Source organism: Balaenoptera physalus (genome assembly GCF_965194825.1).
Source record: "Balaenoptera physalus genome assembly, chromosome: 15".
Lineage (NCBI taxonomy): Eukaryota > Metazoa > Chordata > Mammalia > Artiodactyla > Balaenopteridae > Balaenoptera > Balaenoptera physalus.
Genome location: NC_138894.1, coordinates 72,699,176 through 72,719,902, shown reverse-complemented (window position 1 = coordinate 72,719,902; position 20,727 = coordinate 72,699,176). Strand labels below are relative to the sequence as shown.

The 20,727-nt window shown below is 39.1% G+C and overlaps 1 long non-coding RNA gene across 1 annotated transcript; it reads right to left on the bottom strand.

Moving 5' to 3' along the window:
• Positions 1-547: 547 nt before the first annotated feature.
• On the bottom strand, positions 548-18,030 carry LOC309643874. Its single transcript, XR_014254118.1, has 2 exons — positions 1,162-18,030; positions 548-766 (listed from the first exon to the last, which is right to left on the bottom strand). It is a non-coding gene; the product is annotated as an uncharacterized lncRNA (long non-coding RNA).
• Positions 18,031-20,727: the final 2,697 nt, after the last annotated feature.

Here is a 20,727-nt window from a genome sequence, read left to right as displayed (position 1 = left end):
GAAGTGCATAACACAGTCCAGGGTGCAAACTCCACAAGGGGCACTTCTGCCAGCTTGAACTCTGTGCTGGAGACCTTAGTGGGTCTCAGAGGATCGGGGTTTCTGACCACCGTCAAGCACCTGCGTGGCTTCATAGAAAGGGCCCCAGAGCAGGACCTAGGGGGCCTGGGAGCCCATCCATAACCCTCCTTGTGACTTTCAGCAAGTCACTTTATGCCTCTATACTTCAGCCTCCTCCTACTCAAAATGAAGTGTCTTGCTGATCTCAAAGGCAATATAACCTTTCTTTTCTAGAGGAAAGGTTAGGGTTTCCATGTCAACCAAAGAGTGTTCAAGTAAACCTTAGCTCTGCCCCCTTTTAAATTCATAATTTGGGACAAATTACTTGACCTATGCGAGCTTATTTTTCTCCTATGGAAAAGGAATAAAAATTACCTACCTAAGGTTGCTCTGAGGAAATCAATGAGATAATGCATGTAAAAATGCCCTGCACAATATCTAGAAAATAGTTGGTACTTGATGCCCTGTTTCCTGACTCTTGAAAGGGTCCTTTTGTGTTATAACGTTCTATGTTTCCACCAAAGCAAGGTCTCCACATGTTACCAAAGAGTCTGCAATCATAGCACGGATGGAAATCACCAGACACAAATCAAAGCAAACATTTTCAGCAGAGGGCCAATAGAGGATTAGGTTAACAGGCCAAATTCCCTGATTTAGGATGCACCTTCCTCTGTGCATGCTTCCTAAACATGCTTGTTAAAAACACCTAAGTCGGGGCTTCCCTGGTGGCGCAGTGGTTGAGAATCTGCCTGCCAATGCAGGGGACACGGGTTCGAGCCCTGGTCTGGAAAGATCCCACATGCCGTGGAGCGGCTGGGCCCGTGAGCCACAATTACTGAGCCTGCGCGTCTGGAGCCTGTGCTCCGCAACAAGAGAGGCCGCGGTAATGAGAGGCCTGCGCACCGCGATGAAGAGGGGCCCCCACTTGCCGCAACTAGAGGAAGCCCTCGCACAGAAACGAAGACCCAACACAGCCATAAATAAATAAATAAATAAATAAATACAAATTAAAAAAAAAAGACTTCAAGTGTTCACTTGGGACCCCTGATAATAATATCCTCCAGGAATAAAGGCAAACTAGAAATTAAAAAAAAAAAAAACCTAAGTCATCATCTGGAGATTATAAAGCAGCAAGTCTGGAGAGAGATACGGGGATCTGAATATTTAACTAGCACATACATCCCCAAACCCTGGGGGAGTGGTTATTCCAAAGAGGCAAATCTGAGAAACAGCACTTGATACAGTTCCTCTTGAACTCCCAGCCACCTATTTCTTCATTCTCTGGTCTGAGGTGGCTGCTGGCTGTGCTGCCTGCCCCTGGCACCTGTGTGCTGCCTGGAATTTGCTCAGTTCCTATATCAATTCTGCTGCTTCTCAGCCAGCTCTGTATATTTGGGGATTGACATTGCAGCATCTGTATTATGAAGATGTGGCTACTCCTTCATCCCCTCTAGAGACTTCTGACTGTGTGTACCTCTGTGAAGCCTGAGTCCAGGAAGAAGCTCAGCGTGTCAGTTTCCCATTTGTAGCAGTTTGGGTTGAAGATGGATTTGGAAAGGAGACTGGAATTAAAGGCTAAGGAAAGCAGTTGGTACCAAGTTCAAGCTCACACTGCTCCTTGCTTGACAGGCCAATAAATCAAGAGACAAGGTGTTGAGGCAAGGAATAGTGACCTTATTTGGAAAGCCAGCAGACTGAGAAGATGGTGGACTACTGTCCCAAAGAACCATCTTACCCAAGTTAGGATTCAGGCTTCTTTTATACTAAAAGGGGCGGGGGTGTGGCTGCTTGTTGCACACTTCTTGGTGCCGGCCAGATTCCAGAGAGGATGTGATAATCCTTTGTTCTTGCAGCTGTCCACATAGGTCTGGTCATGATGCTCCTATACACCTCCAGCAAGACAAACGTTATTCTCTGTTATGCATCTTTTTATCTCTATATGAATGGAAAAGTGTTATACCTTTAAAGGTCAAGCCTGGGAGGCAGAGCCTTGAGAATGGGCTATGATGTATATTTCAGGGTATAGGCAACATTCTTTTACAAAGGTACAGAGCACAGGCAACAGAGCACAAAGCTTAGAGCGAAAGGAATAGATCCAATATGGAGTCAGGTTTGTTCTTCTCTGTTACACAGTCAGTTATCAAATCTCCTCATTTTCCATTAATACCATTACCAGGGAATTTCAACAACTGTCAGGGGCCCTTCAATCTTCTCCAGCTCACAATACTGCTAGAGGGCTGATTGAACCAATCATTGCACTTTGGAAAATGTTCATATGCCTGTCACACCTGTCAAACACAGACCTTATGTGGGTGACTGTCAAGAAGTAGCACATACCCCAGATTAAGCCTGCCCAGTGGCTCCCACTGTGCCCCCCATGAACACGGTACATGGCCCTGCTGTAGCCTCCCACATGGCTCACAGCACAGCCAGGTACCTAACCAGCCGGCCACCCTCTCTGCTCCTGTAGTGACCCTCTGCTCCTGGGGCCCGCCCTCCCTTCTCCAGCTGACCGCACTCTCAGGTTCCCTTCTACCCTAGGCTCTGATTTCATCTGTCCAAGTCAGGGGGGCTGCAAGGAGCCCTGCCTTAGTGCAGCAAGGCCAGTGATGCACCACAAGCAGCATCCTGCTCCAACCTGTGTCCAGTTTCTTCCAGTTATGGTCCAGTTCCTCTGGGACCAGGGACCGACCCTGTCTCTGGCTTCAGAGATTAAAGTCTTGGGTTTGACCCCATCCCCTAGGGTGAGGTCACAGTGTGTTACACCCCTCACTTCAGCCACCTTCCACCAGCCCAGACCTCTGCATACTGCTTAGTTGCTGAATTCCTCTGTCTGCCAACCTGCACATCCAACCTCTCTCTGGGCAGATCTCCATGCCCCAGCTTCCCCAGAGATGGAGCTACACCTGCCTGGGCTTCTTCCCACACCTGCCCATGATGCCACTTCCAGCACCAGCCTCTAGTCTCAAGGTCTCTGAGGGATAGTGTTGAGGGATAGTTTTAAGGCCTAGATACATAGAGAGGTATGATGAAGTCCCCAGGGTAGGGCATCACCACCTGAGCTCATGGGGATAGGTATGCCCCACACTGAAGCATCTCAGAGACCTAAATTTTAGAGGAAATATCTTGATCCTATAGGCCTCTGTGCTACAAAAGAGGGTTGCATTAATTCATTCATTCATGTTTGCCAAGAATCAGACATCAAGATGGGATTAGAAATGCAAGAGAGTAAGGGGAGGAAGGAGCACAAGAAGGTGAGGAGAGCCTCAGGCCGAGCTGCAAGTCTGACACCCATAGAAGGACAAAGGCAAGGGAGGAGGGCTGGGTAGGAAGAGTTTCAGACTACAGAGCAGTTCCAAGAAAGGTTTGGCAAAGTCAGTAGGGAATCCTTGAACCAGAGTCATGGATGGAGCCTCATCTCCCCAGAATGGGCTGGCCTTAGTAACCCCACCATGAAGCAGTCATCGACAGAGAGGAGGCTGCAGGAAACGTGAGCTCTGCAGCAGTGGTAGGCCTAAGGGCCAACAGCCGGGGCCTTCAGTCAGTTATGCTTCATGAGGGGATCTGCGCATGCCATTTTTATGGCAGCCACCTGGGCCTTCGTGGAGAATCAAGATGTGGGAGATCAACCCCACCTACCATATCTCAACTTAAGATAGAAAACAGAGCATTTCGGAGGGAAGTCAGGAACTACAGACCAGGAGCTGGCTCTAAAAGAAGGCTGCAAGATTTTGAGATTCTCTGCTTCCCATTCTTGGAATTTGGGCTCTCCCCTGCCTGTTTGCCTGTAGTGATTAGGAAAGAAAAGGCTGAAAATAAAAGGGAACTTGGAAGTTATCTTGGAAGAAGTTGGAGAAACCCATCCCATTTCATAGTCCATCTTCAGGGCAGGGTACATCAAGGAGTAGAAAAGGTGGGAGCTGTGTAAGAGAAGAAGAAAGTAGGCTGGTCTCCCAGGTCTGCAGGAAGACAGACTAGGGGCCTCTGAGCAGGTAGGTGGCATCCAAAAAGCAGCCCTGGGGCCTAAAAGGGCCTTGAAGTTTCCTGGGAGGTAATGGGCACAACAAGGAGAGAGACCTGGTAAGAACCATGTAAGTGACATCAACCTTTGACCCCACCTGTCATCTGGACACAGAAGCCCCGAGCACTTGACCCAAGGCTTACATGGCCTCACCTGTGGCAACCAAGGGTGAAGCACAAAGGCCAATGAAAAGGCTGCTTAACTCTGACTCAGAAGTAAATACCTCCTCCCACTCGTTCCTTCTGATCTCCCTAAAGCCACCCCCACACAGGACAAGGAATTTCCTAATTAAGATTTCCAGGTTGATAATCTTTACCAAGTTTACAGAAGATATGCCCGTCTCTGTTCTTTTTAAATGATGTATTTTGTAAGATTTGATACATACGAAAGTATAGATGTGAGTATAATGTGTATGCATATAAAACAAACACTCATAAGCCCACCACCCAACCTAAGAACTGCAATGTAATCTGCTGGACACATCTTCTGCTCTATTATAAAGCAGTTTTTTAAACTGCTTTCATTAAATATTGGGCACATACAGTAGAATAACTATAATGAAAAATGATACAACTAGCTTCTCTGCGCCTATCATCCACTGTCAGAAAAACGGCATTCTTATTAGCTTTGTGGTCTCCTGTGTGCCCCTCCCTAATTCTGTTCATGACTGTTTGCTACCATTGGGAGTGTAATTCTCAGATGAAAGTGTTCAAGATTTAGAACGTTTAGAACATTCTTAATACTTTATACTTCATAGCATGACAGCTGCTTCGAGTTGAAAATATTTATTAAATTCAGTTCTATTTTTTCCAATTGCAAAAAGTTACTACTTTGGGCAAAGAGGAGAGAGTGGAAGATAGAGAGAGAAAACAACTTGCTTTGACTTGATATTTTGTGGACATCAGGGACTATCCTTTTTTGGTGTGTCTCTAGGCGCCTAAAGTGCAGTAGATTCTCCATAAACATTCCATCCTCTTTCTTAGTAACTTGTCTTGCACCCATTCCTCAACTTTTCCATTACTTCGGGTTCTTTCACATCTGCATTTAAATATCCTCCAATCTCTCCTGTCTTTAAGCAAAAGAAAACAAACTTCCTGGGCATCTTGAGTCCACGTCCTTCTGGTTCTCTCTTTCCCCTCCAGACCATCGTTGTAGAGAGAGCTGTCTACACTCATTGCCTCCATCCTGCCTCCCACCAATTCCACAGCCCGTGGTAATCTTGGCTTCTGTTCCCCTTCTTCCCTCTTCTCAACCTTGCAAACTATTTTCAGCAGCGTCACCAACAACCTCCTTCTTGCTAAACCCAGAAGACGTGTGTGTCCTACTTCAACTCTCAGCAGCACAGGGCACTGTTAACCGCCCCCTCCTTGAAGCTCTTTCTTCCCTTACTTTCCAAATCATTACACTATTAGTTGTCTCCCCGACTCTTTGCTGCTGTTTTTCAATGTCTTCTGTGGGATTCACTGCCTCTGTTCATCCTTGACGTTCTTGGAGACATTTTTTCCTCTACGTTTTCTTCTCATTCTATATGTCCTCACTAGTGAGCTCATCAATTTCCTTCTCTATCAGTAGATGTTTGGTTTTTTTCCCAAGTAACTGAAATTGACATCACACCAGTTGAATTTCCAGGGACAGTCAAGGCAGAGGCAGGATCCAGAGTCCAGAGTAGCCAGCACTGGTGGTACAAAGTGTGATCCAATGTTCTGAAGTGGTGGCTTCATAATTTAACTGAGTTTTACTCATTATGTGGATTATTAATAATAATAGAAGATTAAGAAGAAGATCTAATATGTATTGAGTGATTATTATATACCAGGTGTGAAATAAAATATATATATTGGTCCCTGCCTGCCCCCCCATTGCTGGCACAGAGCTCTTAATATCTTTATAATTTCCTAAGTGATAAGAACACCAGGAGCATCTATTGTTCGAATACCTGTCTTTCACCCCATCCCTGACACAAGGCTCCTGAAACCCTTCTAAATTCCAAAATGATAAGAGCACTAGAAGCATCTTTTGCTCTAATGAGGCGACTTGGGTAGGCTCTTGGATGGCTCCTGGATGGGGGCTGGTCACCAGAGAGACCAAGCCATGATTAGAAGCTTGGAATTTTCAGTTCCACCCCACCTCCTCAAAAGAGGGGAGGGGGCTGGAATGGGAGTCAATAATTGATCGTGCCCACGTGAGGAAGCCTCTATAAAATCCCAATAGTAGTGGGTTCAGAGAGCTTCCACGCTGGGAACACATCCACACCAGGAGAGGGATGCACTTCAACTCCATGGGGACAGAATCTCCTGTGCTCAGGACCCTCCCAGACCTCACCCTATGTACTCTCTATATGACTGTCCATCTGTGTCCTTACCATATCCTTTAATCAACTGGTTAATGTAAGTAAGTGTTTCCCTGACTTCTGTGAGCCACTCTAGCAAATTAATCAAACCTGAGGAAAGGTTCTATAGCCAGTGAATCAGCTCAGGTGATAACCTGGGCTTGCAAATGATGTCTGAAGCAGGGTTGGGGGGGAAGGGCAGTCTTGTGGGAATGAGCCCTTAACCTGTGGGATCTGATGCTGTCTCCAGGTAGATAGTGTCAGAATTGAGCTAAATTGCAGGACACCCAGCTGGTGTCACAGAGAATTGCTTGATGTGGAGAAAAACTTCCACACATTTGGTGACCAGAAATGAAGTGTTCTATGTAAAAATAAAGGAGACACACAGGGGAGAAACACAGTAGGGAAGAACTGCATTTTTCCCTCCATAGAAAGAAAAAAACTGAGGGTTTTGTGGTTTTTTTTCCTTTTCACCAGGCATCATGCTAAGTGCTTTACATGTATCATCATCTCATTAGATTTTCTCAGCAACCATAGGGGGTGGATACTATTGTTATTCCCATTTTCCAGAAGAGGAAATAGAAGCTTAGAGAATTGAAGAACGTGCCCAAGGCGCCAGAGTTAGTTGGAGGAAAAGCTGGTATCGTATTCAGGAGCTGGACTACAGAGCCTGCGCTCCATTCCACCAGACTATACTGACTCACAGTTTTTTTGCAGTCGTGAATTCTTATTTCTCTTTACCAGTGCTACCCACTAAAATGTTAGTCACTCAAGGGCAAGGCTATTCGTCTGTTTTGTTTACTACTACAACCTCATGGTTGGCTCTGAACAGAGATACTCAAGAAAAATTTGTGGAATAAATAAATGTTCATTCAACCTCTTTCAATCTCTCTATCAAATAGTCACATCTTTCACCTGCTTTTTGTTGCATTGTTGAACTTTTTCTTACTGATTTTTAGAATTTTTTAAATTTTGTTTTTGTTATCCTTTAATTTTGTTATATGTATGGAAATAAGTTCTCCCAGTTTATGTTTTGTCTCTTCATTTTTAAATGATTTTTTATGTACAGAGATTCCTAAATAACACAGTCATATTTCAGTCTTTTGTTTTTGTTAATGATTTTGTATCTTTTTAAAGAAAGCCTTTCCTATCCTGAAGTCATATATCCTCCTGTACCCTGTTATAAGCTTGACCTTCACATTTAAACTTTTAATCTATCTGGAATTGATTTGTATGAGTAATGTGATATAGAGATCTAATTTCGTTTCCCTCCATATAGGTATCCAATTGTCCCAGCCCATTTATTGAAGTTTACCCTTTGCCCATTGCTCTGCAGTGCCATCTTTGTCATATCTGAAGTTTACATCAATGTAAGGACCACGTTCTGTGCTCCCTAAACTTATCTTTGGTTTGTTTTTCTGTCACTCGCTGACACCAAACTGTTCTAGTTACCATATCTCGTAATAAATGCCCCCGCCTAGTTCTACCTCAACACAGTTTTGACTATTCTTGGCCCTTTTCCAAGAAAAAGACTTTTTTTTGGCCATTCTTTCCATATAAATTTTGATAAATTCTGTGAAAATACCACTGGAATTTTCATAATCTAATTTGATGTATTTTGCTGTGATTTTTGTGAAATTTTCAAGTATACAGGAAAAATAGTATAATGATCATCTATATAATCACAAACCAGGTTCAGTACTTTTTAATATGTGCCATATTTGCTTTACTTATATATGTGGATATATTCGTAAAGGCTACTTGATTTCTAAACATTTAAAAATAATAGGCATTTTGCATTTTACTCTTAAATATTTGTGTTAATTTTCTAAAAATAAGAGCCTCTTCCTCCATAACTATAATGCCATTATCATATCTAAGAAAATTAACAATTCCCTGTAATCATCTCATATTCAGTCCACACTTAAATTTCCACAATAATCCAAGAATGTGTTTATACATTAGTATTTTTTGTACCAGGGTCAAATCAAGCTGCACACATCCTATTTGATTGTTACAACTCTTAAGTCTTTTGTGTTCTAGAAGAGGCTCCTCACCAATTTTTTTTCATGACATGACTTTTTGTAGCTATCAGGTTAGGTGTCCTATAGACTGTCCCACAAATTCTGGATTTGTCTGATTACTTCTGGATAGCGTTACTTAACATTATCCTCAATCTCTTGTATTCCCTATAAAAACGAAATTTGGCTAGAAAACTTGGCTAAATTCAGGTTAAATACTTTGGGCACAAATACTTCATAATTAATGGTGGGTACTTTATACTGTGTCACATCACAAGTCACATCATGACAAATCATCCCATCATTATGAATCTGAGTTTGCTCCCTGGTTAAGAGAGTGACTGCCAGTTCTCTCCATTGTAAAAGTACATATTTTTCTTTGCAATTAGTAAGTAAGCTGTGGCATGATACCTTGGCACTGTGTAAATATCCTGTTACTAAACAACTTTCACGTAGTGGTTTTATATCCACCAATAATCTTTGACTAAATGCAAAAATTATTTCACTGGAATGCAATATGTTGAGGTTTTTGGGGGTTTTTTTAGATGTAAACTGATTCTATAAATCATTTCAGGGAAAACTGACATGTTTGCAATATGGAGTCTCCTTATCCATAAACATGGCATATCTCTTCATTTACTTATATCTTCTTTCAAATATTTTCATTAAATATGATAAATTTAATTATAATGCTGTTCATAATAGCAAAAATTGAAAATAACCCAAATATTCATTGACAGGAGAACTAATAAAGAATGATATATTCATACAATGAAATTCTATATCTGGGTGGAAATGAGTAAACTAGAGCTATACACATCAACATGGATGACACCAAGAAACATAATGTTGAGTGAAAAAGCAAGTTTCAGAACAATACATACCACATGAAAAGTTTTTATATGGAACTTTAAAAGGAACTTAATATATCATTTAAAATACAAACCTGTGTGGTAAAACATAAAGAAAAACAAACTGGGACTTCAGCTTTTGAATTATGGACTGGGTTATTCAGACCATCCCTCCCACTGAAGACAGATAAAAAGAAGTGGTGAAATTTTTTTTTAATTTTTCTTTAGGTATCAGAGAGCTAACAAGGTGGTAGAAAAATTACTGGACCAAGATCTAGGAAAAAAACAAACCCAGGAAAGTGAGGTCTGAAACTCAGGCTGCTTTTGTCCTGGGAACATTTATCAATCTGGAAGTGATAAGTGAAAGATGTAATCATGCTTTGGAGAAGCCTTTATAGAGTAGAGTACAGGGACTTCCCTGGCAGTCCAGTGGTTAAGACTCTGCGCTTCCACTGTAGGGGCATGGATTTGATCCCTGATCAGGGAACTAAGATCCCACATGCCACATGGCCAAGAAAAAAAAAGAGTGGAGTAAAAATGTCAGAATCCAAGAACATAAAGAGTGAGGACTTTGGGAAACAACCCCCTATCTTGGACTGAAAACTTGAAAGTCTGCATCTTAGGAGGAAGAATAAACTAGAAATGAATAAGCCCTTACATGGACTGCAAAGCAGCTTTAAATTACCTGGGTAATACAGAAAATCTCAAACCCTGAATCCTATAGGATTAAGGTGAATCCAAATTGCTACTTCTCCTCCATACCACCATAATCTAACAAAATCAATCTTTCAAAATCATATTTAGAGGAAGGCAACAGCTTCCTGGGCCTCAAATTATTTCTACAAATATTTTTTAATTGTAGGGTATTCCACGTAATCAAAGATAATCAGACAATAAGGAGAAAAGATGTCATGAGATGGAAGCAGTAGAAATAATAGGCAACTTATAGAGACCCACAGAAATTCTAAATGAATATCACCATACATCGTACAATAACCATGTTTACTATGATCATGGAGCTAGTCAAGCTTCAGATTTCAGCATGGAACTTGTGATAGATAGCCTCTAAAATGGCTCTCAAAAATCCCCACTTCCTGGGACTTCCCTGGTAGCACAGTGGTTAAGCATCTGCCTGCCAGTGCAGGGGACATGGGTTCGAGCCCTGATCCTGGAAGATCCCACATGCCCCAGAGCAACTAAGCCCATGTGCCACAACTACTGAGCCTGCACTCTAGAGCCCGTGATCCACAACTACTGAAGCCCACGTGCCCTAGAGCCCATGCACTGTAACAAGAGAAGCCACCACAATGAGAAGCCCACGCACTGCAACGAAGAGTAGCCTCTCCCTCCCTCTCCCCCCCCATCTCCCTCTCCCTCTCTTTTTCAATTAGAGCCCCTGGTTTGGAGAAACAAGCTGCCATGTAACGAACTACCTTATGAAGAAACCCATGTGGCAAGGAACTGATGTTTCCGGCCAACATTCTCCCAAGACCCAAGGGCTGGTAACAGTCACGTGAGTGAGTTTAGAATGGGGGATCCTCTCTCAGTAGAACCTCAAGATGACTGCAGCCCCATATAACATGTTGATTGCAACCTTGTGAGAAGATAGAGCAGAGGAACTCAGCAAAGCTACACCCAGTTTTCTGATGTACGAAAACTATGTGATAAAAATTGTCATTTTAAGTGTTCAAGTTTAAGTATAATTTCTTATGTACCAGCAGATAACTAATATAAAACCAGAAAATATTTTAAAAGTGATATACAGTAGATTAGAAAATAATTAAATAGAAATTCTGAACTTGACAGTAAAAACTCAGTTAAATGGGTTTAAGAGTAGATTAAATATTACAAAAATAAAAACAAGCATAAGCAAGATAGGTTAGAAGCAACTCTTACAGAGTAAAACCGAGTGAGACAAAAATGATGAAAAATAAAATATATGAGACATACAGATACAGTGAGAAGATCTAATAGATATTTAATTCTCAGAAGGAGAGGAAAGAGAGAATGGAGAATGTACAATATTTGATGAAACAATGTATCATTTGCTGAGCTCCTTGGATCTGTGGATTGATAAAAGGCATCAATGTGTTCATCAATCGACAGATCAAGGAGCCCAACAAATCCAAGCAAGATAAATGAAAAGAAACCCACAACTAGACACATTTCTTTGAAACTTCAGAAAACCAAAGACAAAGAGAAAATTTTTAAAGCATATGGAGAAAAAAGACATTCTTTTCAAAAGTTACAGTTAGATTGACAGTTCATTTACACTGACTTCTCAGCAGCATCAGTGGAAGTCAAAAACAGTGAAATGATTTTGTCGAAGTGCTGAAAAGAAATAGTTTCCAACCCAGAATTATATGCTAGCAAGAATACTCTGGAAGAATAAAAGTTAAATAATAAAATAAATATATTTTTAGACAAAAATAAATAAATAAATAAACCAAAAGAGTTCACATCCAGTTGACTACCACTAAATGAACTCTAAAGATGCTTCCAGGCAGAGGGAAAATTATTGCAGAAGGAAGTTCAGAGATGCCATAAGGAATAAAAAGCAAAGAAAGTGATGAATATATGAGTAAAAGTAAATAAACATTGTATAAAAAAAAAGTAATAATGTCTTATGGAAAAATAAAATATTTATGATTAAAATGCACAAAAATATCACATAACACAGAAGAGAAATAAATAAGGTTTGAGTGTTCTAAACTCCTTACACTGTCAGAGGAGAGTTTAAAGGTAAAGATTATCATTACACATTAATAAATCAAGAATTCATGTTGGAATTGTTGAGTTACTTCTAAAAGAATAGAATATAGTGTACTTATTCCAAACTAATATAAGGATAAAGTAGAATTATTTAAAAATACAAAGAACAAAAATATAATCTAAAAGAAGATTTAAAAAAAAAAGAGGTGTAGAACAATCAGTACAAATAAAAAGTTAGAAGACAATTTTAGCAAAATATACCAGGAATCATATAATATGTAATTGGACAAAGTGTTCCAAAAACAAAAGTTGTCAGACTGGGTTTTAAAGCTCAATTATACGATTTTAAAAGACCCACATTTAAACATAAGGATATAGAATGATTGAAAGCAAAATGATTAGAAAATATATACCTTGTAAATACAGAGGAAAATGAAACTGACATTGCTGTTTTCCTGTTTGAGAAAAAAGACTCTAATATTACAATGATTACTAGATATCAGAAGGATCACCTCATAATGGTGAAAGTTGAATTCACCAAGAAGATATAACAAATCCAAATATATATATATTTGACCATAGTACAAGGAGAAAACAATATATTCAGATCACAAAGACCTACTTTAACACCTCTCTCAGTATTTCAGTAATTGTTAGAATAAGCAGACAAAATTCTGTAAAGAAGATATGAACACGTTCTTAATAAACACATATGGAATACTTCAGAATACACATTATTTCAAGCACACTAAGCCATAAGGCAAATCTAAAAAAAGTTTAAATATTGAAACTATATGAATTCTGTTATCTGATGACATGAAATTGGGTTCTGAATCAATAACAAAAAGATACTAAAATCCCCATATGTTTGGAAACTAACAAATATACTTCTAATTAACCATGGGTCAAAGAAAAAAACAATTAAGAGGTAAAAGTATAAGCAATCAAAATAATTTTCATTTGAAAGATAAAAATACTGCATATTAAAATTTGCACACTGAAGCTAAAACAGTAGAAAAAATGTATAATCTTAAACGCATATATTTAAAAAAGAAAGTCTTAAAATAATGAGCTACAAATTTACGTCAAGAAAAAAAACAGAAACAGCAAAATACACCAAATAAATTAGAAAGTTAGAAAATAGATATTTAAAATAAAAGTTAATTAAAAGGAAAAAACTAATAAAAGCCATAACTTCTGACAAGACTGATAGAAAAAAATTGAAAGAGCAAATAAAAATGTCAGAAATGGTGTAGACAATTAAAAGATAAGATATTGTGAACAATTTTCCACCAAGAGTTTGAAATTTTAAATAAAAGGGACAAATATTTTTAAAATATACAGCTTAAATAAAATGAACCAAGAAGAAATAGAAAACCTGAATATTCCTATAACTGCAAAAGAAATTAAATTGATAATCATAAACACACACAGTCCAGGGGGAGATCTTCAAGATGGCAGAGGAGTAAGACATGGAGATCACCTTCCTCCCCACAATTACATCAGAAATACATCTACATGTGGACAACCCCTACAGAACACCTACTGAACGCAGGCAGAAGCCCTCAGACTTTCCAAAAGGGTCTTGGTGCTCCAGCCGGGTGTCAGGCCTGTGCCTCTGAGGTGGGAGAGCCGAATTCAGGACATTGGTCCACCAGAGACCTCCCAGCTCCATGTAATATCAAATGGGGAAAGCTCTCCCAGAGATCTCCACCTCAATGCTAAGACCCAGCTCCACTCAACAACCAGCAAGCTACAGTGCTGGACACCCTACAGCAAACAACTAGCAAAACAGGAACACAACCCCACCCATTAGCAGAGAGGCTGCCTAAAATCATAACAAGGTGACAGACACACCAAAACACACCAGCGGATGTGGTCCTGCCCACCAGAAAGACAAGATTCAGCTTCATCCACCAGAACACAGGCACTAGTCCCCTCAACCAGGAAACCTACACAACCCACTGAACCAATCTTAGCCACTGGGGACAGACACCAAAAACAACAGGAACTATGAACCTGCAGCCTGCAGAAAGGAAACCCCAAACACAGTAAGTTAAGCAAAATGAGAAGACAGAGAAACACACAGCAGATGAAGGAGCAAGGTAAAAACTCACCAGAGCAAACAAATTAAGAGGAAATAGGCAGTCTACCCGAAAAAGAATTCAGAGTAATGATAGTAAAGAGATCCAAAATCTTGGAAATAGAATGGAGAAAATACAAGAAACGTTTAGCAAGGACCTAGAAGAACTAAAGAGCAAACAAACAAGGATGAACAACACAATCAATGAAATTAAAAATTCTCTAGAAGGAATCAATAGCAGAATAAATGAGGCAGAAGAACGGATAAGTGACCTGGAAGAGAAAAGAGTGGAAATAACTACTGCAGAGCAGAATAAAGAAAACAGAATGAAAAGAATGGAGGACAGTATCAGAGACCTCTGGGACAACATTGAATGCACCAACATTCAAATTATAGGGGCCCCAGAAGAAGAAGAGAAAAAAAAAGGGACTGAGAATATATTTGAAGAGATTATAGTTGAAAACTTCCCTAATATGGGAAAGGAAATAGTTGATCAAGTCCAGGAAGCACAGAGAGTCCCATACAGGATAAATCTAAGGAGAAACATGCCAGGACACATATTAATCAAACTATCAAAAATTAAATACAAAGAAAAATATTAAAAACAGCAAGGGAAAAACAAAAAATAACATACAAGGGAATCCACATAAGGTTAACACCTGATCTTTCAGCAGATATTCTGCAAGCCAGAAGGGAGTGGCAGAACATACTTAAAGTCATGAAAGGGGAAAACCTACAGCCAGGATTACTCTACCCAGCAAGGATCTCATTCAGATTCAACAGAGAAATTAAAACCTTTACAGACAAACAAAAGCTAAGAGAATTCAGCACCACCAAACCAGCTTTACAACAAAGGCTAAAGGAACTTCTCTAGGCAGGAAACACAAGAGAAAGAAAAGGCCTACAATAACAAAACACAAAACAATTAAGAAAATGGTAATAGGAACATATATATCGATAATTACCTTAAATGTAAATGGATTAAATGCTCCCACCAAAAGACACAGGTTGGCTGAATGGATACAACAATAAGATCCCATATATGTCCTGTCTATAAGAGACCCACTTCAGACCTAGGGACACATACAGACTGAAAGTGAGGGGATGGAAAAAGATACTATATGCAAATGGAAATCAAAAGAAAGCTGGAGTAGCAATTCTCATATCAGACAGAATAGACTTTAAAATAAAGACTATTACAAGAGACAAAGAAGGACACTACATAATGATCAAGGGATCAATCCAAGAAGAAGATATAACAATTGTAAATATTTATGCACCCAACATAGAAGCACCTCAATATATAAGGCAAATGCTAACAGCCATAAAAGGGGAAATCGACAGTAACACAATCATAGTAGGGGACTTTAACACCCCACTTTCACCAATGGACAGATCATCCAAAATGAAAATAAATAAGGAAACACAAGCTTTAAATGATACATTAAACAACATGGACTTAACTGATATTTATGGGACATTCCATTAAAAACAACAGAATACACTTTCTTCCCAAGTGCTCATGGAAGATTCTCCAGGATAGATCATATCTTGGGTCACAAATCAAGCCTTGGTAAATTTAAGAAAATTGAAATCGTATCAAGTATCTTTTCTGACCACAATGCTATGACACTAGATATCAATTACAGTAAAAAAAACTGTAAAAAATACAAACACATGGAAGCTAAACAATGCGCTACTTAATAACAAAGAGATCACTGAAGATATCAAAGAGGAAATCAAAAAATACCTAGAAACAAATGACAATGAAAACACAACAACCCAAAACCTATAGGATGCAGCAAAAGCAGTTCTAAGAGGGAAGTTTATAGCAGTACACTCCTACCTCAAGAAACCAGAAACATCTCAAATAAACAATCTAACCTTACACCTAAAGCAATTAGAGAAAGAAGAACAAAAAAAACCCAAAGTTAGCAGAAGGAAAGGAATCATAAACATCAGATCAGAAATAAATGAAAAAGAAATGAAGGAAACAATAGCAAAGATCAATAAAACTAAAAGCTTGTTCTTTGAGAAGATAAACAAAATTGATAAACCATTAGCCAGACTCATCAAGAAAAAAAGGGAGAAGACTCAAATCAATAGAATTAGAAATGAAAAAGGAGAAGTAACAACTGACACTGAAGAAATACAATGAATCATGAGAGATTACTACAAGCAACTATATGCCAATAAAATGGACAACCTGGAAGAAATGGACAAATTCTTAGAAAAGCACAATCTTCCGAGACTGAACCAGGAAGAAACAGAAAAAATAAACAGACCAATCAAAAGCACTGAAACTGAGACTGTGACGAAAAATCTTCCAACAAACTAAAGCCCAGGACCAGATGGCTTCACAGGTGAATTCTATCAAACATTTAGAGAAGAGCTAACACCTATCCTTCTCAAACTCTTCCAAAATATAGCAGAGGGAGGAACACTCCCCAACTCATTCTACGAGGCCACCATCACCCTGATACCAAAACCAGACAAAGATGTCACAATGAAAAAAAATTACAGGCCAATACACTGATGAACATAGACGCAAACATCCTCAACAAAATACTAGCAAACAGAATCCAACAGCACATTAAAAGGATCATACACCATCATCAAGTGGGGTTTATCCCAGGAATGCAAGGATTCTTCAATATATGCAAATCAATCAATGTGATACACCATATTAACAAATTGAAGAATAAGAACCATATGATCATCTCAATAGATGCAGAAAAAGCTTCTGACAAAATTCAACTCCCATTTATGATAAAAACCCTCCAGAAAGTAGGCATAAAGGGAACTTACCTCAACACAATAAAGGCCATATATGACAAACTCACAGCCAACATCATTCTCAATGGTGAAAAACTGAAAGCATTTCCACTAAGATCAGGAACAAGACAAGGTTGTCCACTCTCACCACTATTATTCAACATAGTTTTGGAAGTGTTAGCCACAGCAATCAGAGAAGAAAAAGAAATAAAAGGAATACAAATTGGAGAAGAAGAAGTAAAGCTGTCACTGTTTGCACATGACATGATACTATACATAGAGAATCCTAAAGATGCTACCAGAAAACTGCTAGAGCTAATCAATGAATCTGGTAAAGTAGCAGGATACAAAATTAATGCACAGAAATCTCTTGCATTCCTATACACTAATGATGAAAAATATGAAAGAGAAATTAAGTAAACACTCCCATTTACATTGCAACAAAAAGAATAAAATACCTAGGAATAAACCTACCCAAGGAGACAAAAGATCTGTATACAGAAAACTATAAGACACTGAAGAAAGCAATTAAAAATGATACAAACAGATGGAGAGATATACCATGTTATTGGATTGGATGAATCAACATTGTGAAAATGCCTATACCACCCAAAGCAATCTACAGACTCAATGCAATCCCTATCAAACTACCAAAGGCATTTTTTCATAAAAATAGAACTAAAAATTTCACAATTTGTATGGAAACACAAAAGACCCCGAATAGCCAAAGCAATCTTGAGAAAGAAAAACGGAGCTGGAGGAATCAGGCTCCCAGACTTCAAACTATACTACAAAGCTACAGTAATCAAGACAGTATGGTACTGGCACAAAAACAGAAATATAGATCAATGGAACAGGATAGAAGGCCTAGAGATAAACCCACACATATGGTCACCTTATTTTTGATAAAGGAGGCAAGAATATGCAATGGAGAAAAGACAGCCTCTTTGATAAGTGGTGCTGGGAAAACTGGACAGGTACATGTAAAAGAATGAAATTAGAACACTCCCTAACACCATACACAAAAATAAACTCAAAATGCATTAAAGACCTAAATGTAAGACTGGACACTATAAAACTCTTAGAGGAAAACATAGGCAGAACACTCTATGACATAAATCACAGCAAGATCCTTTTTGACCCACCTCCTAGAGAAATGGAAATAATAACAAAAATAAACAAATGGGACCTAAACTGAAACTTAAAAGCTTTTGCACAGCAAAGGAAACCATAAACAAGATGAAAAGACAACCCTCAGAATGGGAGAAAATGAAGCAAAATTTCAAATGAAGCAACTGACAAAGGATCAATCTCCAAAGTTTAGAAGTAACACATGCAGCTCAATATCAAAACAACAAACAACCCAATCCAAAAATGGGCAGAAGACCTAAATAGACACTTCTCCAGAGAAGATATACAGATTGTCAACAAACACATGAAAGAATGTTCAACATCTCTAATCATTAGAGAAATGCAAGTCAAAACTACCATGAGGTATCACCCCCCCCACTGGTCAGAATGGCCATATTAAAAAAATCTACAAACAATAAAAGCTGGAGAGGGTGTGGAGAAAAGGCAACCCTCTTGCACTGTTGGTGGGAATGTAAATTGATACAGCCACCATGGAGAACAGTATGGAGGTTCCTTAAAATAATAAAAATAGAACTACCATACAACCCAGCAATCCCACTACTGGGCATATCCTCTGAGAAAACCATAATTCAATAAGAGTCATGTATCACAATGTTCATTGCAGCTCTATTTACAGTAGCCAGGACAGGGAAGCAACCTAAGTGTCCATCGACAGATGAATGGATAAAGAAGATGTGGCACATATATACAATGGAATATTACTCAGCCATAAAAAGAAATGAAATTGAGTTATTTGTAGTGAGGTGGATGGACCTAGAGTCTGCCATGCAGAGTGAAGTAAGTCAGAAAGAGAAAAACAAATACTGTATGCTAACACATACATATGGAATCTAAAAAAAAAAAAAAATGGTTCTGAAGAACCTAGGGGCAGGACAGGAATAAAGACGCAGACGTAGAGAATGGACTTAAGGACATGGGGACGGGGAAGGGTAAGCTGGGACAAAGTGAGAGAGTGGCATGGACGTATATATACTACCAAATGTAAAATAGATAGCTAGTGGGAAGCAGTCACATAGCACAGGGAGATCAGCTCAGTAATTTGTGACCCCCTAGTGGGGTGGGATAGGGAGGGTGGGAGGGAGATGCAAGAGGGAGGAGATATGGGGATATATGTATATGTATAGCTGATTCACTTTGTTATAAAGCAGAACTGACACACCATTGTAAAGCAATTATACTCCAATAAAGATGTTAAAAAAAAAAAAGAAAGAAACATACACACACACACACACACACACACACACACACACACACACAAGAAATCCAGATTCAGATGGTTTCACTGGCAAGTTCTTCAATACTTTTAAGGAAGATATCATTTCAGTCTTACAAAAACTATTCCAGAGATTCAAAACAGAGGGTATTTTCACAAATTTATTTTATGAGGCTATCATATTGATACCATAGTTTAACAAAGATGGTATGAGAAAAATTTCCCAGCCAGTCTTATTTATGAACTTAGACATCAGTAGCATATAAGTAACAAAGGTCTTCTAACAAGAATATGTAAAAAATGTTTACCAATCAATGACAAAAATGCAGCTCATCCATTACAAAATTGGGCAAGGGACCTGACCGGGCACTCCACAAAAAGGGAAATGTAAATGACCAATCAACATATGAAAATGTGCTAAATGTCCTAAGTAATCAGGGAAATTAAGACTGTGAGATCCCAGTACACATAAAACATAGTGATTGTCTAAGAAAAGCACTCCTGTGTTTCTCCTTTATTCTCACACCATTACCACACAATACTTCTTACACCAAATGTGTGGATTTTCCGTACATTAAGCAATTCTCTGACACCAGCTGAGTGTCCTGTAATTCAGTTCAGATCTGACACTACCTATCCAGAGTTAGTGTCATATCCCACAGGTTCAGGGCTCAGTCCCACAAGACCATCCCAACTTCAGACATCAATCACAAGTTCTTGATTGTCACCTGTACTTCTGACCAACCAGTTACAAATCAAGATTCCCATGACCCCCTCCTTGGCTTTGATAATTTATTAGAATGACTTACAGAACTCAAGGAAACACTTATTTACATTTACCAGTTTATTATAAAGGATATATTAAAGGATATGAGTGAAAAGCCAGATGAAAACATATGTAGGGTGATGTCCCAAGAGGTCACATGCATAGAAGCTTTTGTCCCCATGAAGTTGGGTTATTCCACCCTCCCTGGATGTAGATGTGTTGACCAACCCAGAAGGTCTTCAAACTACATACTTTGGGGATTTCTGTGGAGGCTTCAACATATAGTCAGGGTCAATCATTAACTCCACTTCTAGCCCTTCCCCTGCTTCCAAGAAGATGAGGAATGGGGCTGAAAGTTCCAAGTTCCTAATCATGGCTTCCTTTCTGGTGGACAGCCCCCATCATGAAGCTATTCAGGAGCCAACCAAGAGTCACCTCCTTAGAGCAAAAGACAATCCTATCACCCAGGAAATTTCAAGAGATTTAGGAGCACTGTGTCAGTAACCAGGGTCAAAGATCAAATATTAGAACAAAAGATGTTTCTAGGGTTATTATCACTTAGGAAATTACAAGGGTTTTAGCATCTCTGTGCCAGGAACCAGAAGCAGAGACTGATATATACATTTTCTATTATTTCAAAGTGAATAAAATTAAAAGATGTGACAATATCAAATGTTGGCAAGTTTGTGGGCAGATGGGACTCTCGAACACTCCTAATGGGAGATTAAATTTGTTTTACTGCTT